Raw genomic sequence first — 4,167 nt, 5'->3', positions numbered from 1 at the left:
TCTCTGGACGGCTTGATGAAAAACAAAAAGAAAAAAACTTAATTTATAGATAAACTTCTTGTATGTAAACCACTCGTAACATAGCAACGACCTTGTTTTTCTCTTCCATACCAAACAATTAATGATTGCTATTAATTAGGAGCTTCTCTCCATCCATTTGTTTACCATAAAAGTAGTATTAGCTTTCTAACTACAAAATTAACTTTATTATTTTTACAAATTGTAAAAGAGATGACAGCTAAATTCCAAAAAATGTCCTTTAAACACTAAATGATCAGCACAACAATTTGCTTCTCTAAATTCATTATGAAGCTCCCAGCTTAAAAACGTGTTGAACCTGTTCTTAATAGCCATAATGAGGGTGCGAGCTACATGGAGGTTGATAATATCATGTAGACATACCAAAATTGCAACTCTTGAATCAACCTTAATAGAGAGATTAGCAATATCTAAATTAATGGCCAATTCCATACCAAGAAATATGCCCCACAATTCAGCCATAATAACAGTACAAACACCTAAATTAGCATTGAAACAAGCCAAGAATTGTCCCTCATGATCCCGTAAAATGCCACCATATGCAGCCTTTCCATCCTTTAATATTGAACCATCTGTATTTAATTTAATGAAAGGGGGGATTGGCGGAGATCAATTAACTCACTTTTCCATAAAAGAACCAACATTTCTCCTTATTCTAGTAAACTCAAACTATGCAGCAACATAATCTCGAGCTAATCGAAGAGCAGCTAAAACCAAAGAGTCTTCATGATGCAAGAGAAGAGAAGGGGCCAAAGAATACCTTAGTAGGTGAATTGGGATAATAAGTTCTCTAAAAGCCAAGTTTAAAGAGGTTTATTGAAGAAATTATCAAGACCCAATGAAGTGTCTATGCTCTTCCACGTTGTGCACGCAATTCTACAATCACAGAGGACATGGAGCACAAATTCAAAAGAGTTTCCATACATACTACAAACATCATCTTGAGCCATCCCTTTTCTAAATCATAGAGCATTGGTGAGTAAGGCATCATTTTCAACCAGCCAACAAAAAGCTCGGATTCTTTGGGGCGCATGAAGCTTCCAGACCTTCAAAAATAAATTTACAATCGAGTCCTCAAGCATTTTTAGGAAAATTGAGTAGGCCAACTTAATGGAAAAGGAGCCATTTGATTAATGCAACAAAGCCACTTGGTCATCCTCAAAAATCGCCTCAAGAGGTTTCGTCGCGAAAAAAATGGGAGCCCAGTCCTCACACAGTAACTCCAAAATGGGATCAAGATCCCAATCTAAGCCTCTAACATAGTCGCCAACTCTATCATCTAGCTATCCTCCAATACACCATTCTGAACAAAATTAGCAAGCCGATGAACACCAGGCAGCCAGTGGTCAACCCAGAACCGAGTTGTATTACCAGCACCTAATCTCCAAATAAGGTTCCCTTTAAACTGCCTCCAAACTTGAATAAGATTGGGGTTTGGTTACCTTTGGAACAAGAGTATCACCACTATCATATTCATTTCTCAAAACCCATACCCACAAGGTCTCCTTTGTCATGAATTAGCCTCTATGCTAGTTTCATCATGTTTGCATTATTCAGGATTCTGGCCGATCTCAGACTTAGACCCCCTTGCTACTTGGGTTGGCATATTCTGCCCAACTAATTAGGTGAGGCTTTTTCCCATTAGAATCACTGCACTAAATAAAATTCCAACAAATTTTGTCAATTTTGTCACAGGCGCTCAAAGAAAGCTTCATAGTTTGCATAATGTATGATGGAATGGTAGCTAAGGCAGATTGTGTTAATGTTACTCGTGCAGCTAAAGATAAATTTCTTGCCTTCCAAACACTCAGTCTACTCTGCATCCTCTCCTCAATAAAGTGAAAATCTCCCTACTTGGTTCATCCATGAAGCAAAGGAACACCAAGATACTTTCCCAAATTAGAGGTCAAATGCATACCAAGGGCCTCACTCATTTCCAACTTCCTAGTAAATGATACATTATCAGAGGTGAATATGCAAGATTTCTTATAACTCACTTTCTGGCCAAAGCCACAACAAAATAAATCTAAAATATCTCTAATTAGACCCACCTGCTCCATAGATGCCTCACCAAAAACCATAATATCATCAGCAAAATAGAGATGCGACAGCTTCGATCCTCTACGACAAAGCATGATAAGAACCCACAGGTTATTATTAATTGCAACAGAGATAATCTGGGACAACCTTCAATACAGAGAACAAATAGGTACGGTGAAACTAAATTTCCTTACCAAACACCTCTAGAAGGAGAAAATGAGGAGGAGGGAATCCTATTCCAAAGAACTTGCATTTCGGCCAAGGAGTTGCATTGAACGAGAAAATCGATCAGGTTCTCAGGTAGCCTAACTTCCACAAGAGTATCATGAATAAAGTTTCAGTTAAGGCGATTGTTCATACCCTGGGTCAAGCTGTCCGACCTGGGATGTTTAGCGACAAGCTGACCGACCTCTTCTCAAAGAGCTCGGCCAATGCCCGACCTCTTCACAAAGGGCTCGGCCAAATCGCCATAGGAACCCAAAGTAGGCCCAAAACGAAGGAGCACAGCCCAAATCTAAAGGCGGTCAGAGCCCAGAAAGATGAGGCGGTTCCCTTGAAGGTAAGTTGACCTCACCCAAAAGATAAGATAAGATAAAATAAGATAACTAACTTATCATATCAAAAGAAGGTCATATCTCACCATTATAAATACACTGGAGCACCCAGGTATAACTCATACTCTGATTCTACTCAATACCTGCTTAATGCCCTTGCTAACTTAAGCATCGGAGTCCCTTGCAGGTACCCCCCACCCTCCGGGGACGAAAGATCAGCACCACCACCAAGTCCAACAAGTCGGACACGGCATCTCCAGCCACCATCAACAAGTCGGACACAACAGCTCCGACCAGTACAGAAGATCTCGTCCGAGATCGACCTACAGTTTCAGGTAACCCTCGAAACATTGGCGCCGTTGCCGGGGAACTTGGAAGTCATCCCACCACCATGGCAGACAACCATGACAACGACCACGATTCAGATCTAGAGGATAGAACGCCACACAAAAACGCGGACATTACACCAAAGGATACTCCTCAACTTAACAACGAAAAGGATTCTCCAAATGCAATAGCCATGGAGGCACTTCGAGACCGTTTAAAACAACTGGAAGAAGAAGCCCTACATCAACGAAAGGCTGAGAAAGACCTATAAAGGGAGATAAAGCGACGCCGGGAATTGGAGGACAAACTCCTAAAACTCGAAGCCGATCTCAAGGTCAAAGCTAATCGATCCTCTCATGAGGATAGCTCCTGCAAGGACCAAGATCCATTCACCAAAGAGATCATGAAAGCTAAAGGTCCCAAAGGACTTCAAAGCTCCAGACATGACTCTGTACGACGGCACATCAGATCCAAGCCATCATCTTAGCAATTTCAGAAGCAGGATGTATCTCACGGAGGCCTCAGATGCAATCCATTATTCTCCATCCAGAGGGACAAAGCCAAACACGCACTGAGCCTATTAGGAATCAAGCAAGGAGATCGAGAGAAGCCTTCGTAACTACATGGAAAGATTCAACAAAACATGTCTGGGCATACAAAGTCTGCCAACAGAAGCAGCTATCAGGGGCCTCATTAATGGTCTACGAGAAGGACCTTTTAGCCACTCAATATCCAAGAAGCACCCAAACATCTCTAAACGAGGTACAAGAACAAGCAGAGAAGTACATCAACATGGAGGAAAACTCTCGACTAGGAGAGATCTCAAAAACTGAACATTCCTACTCCTCTCGGGATAAGGATAAAGAGTCCAAGAAAAAAGAAGATCAACATGGAGAGAAGCCTAGAAAATACCACAATTACACCCCTTCGGGTGTCTCTTGGGGATGTCTACCGAGAAATATGCAATGCTGAGAAGATCCCACCACCTCGCCCAATCCAAAACCAAAGAGGTCGGACGCGTTGAGGGTCCACCTCACACCGAAGAGGTCGGACGCGTTGAAGGTCCACCTCTAGAGGTCGGACGCGTTGAAGGTCCACCTCACACCGAAGAGGTAGGACGAGATGAAGGTCCACCTCACCCCAAAGAGGTCGGACGAGTTGAAGGTCTACCTCACCCCAAAGAGGTCAGACAAGTTGAATGTCTCAC

Source organism: Arachis stenosperma, chromosome 5, assembly GCF_014773155.1.
Source record: "Arachis stenosperma cultivar V10309 chromosome 5, arast.V10309.gnm1.PFL2, whole genome shotgun sequence".
Lineage (NCBI taxonomy): Eukaryota > Viridiplantae > Streptophyta > Magnoliopsida > Fabales > Fabaceae > Arachis > Arachis stenosperma.
This window is presented reverse-complemented; position numbering follows the sequence as displayed.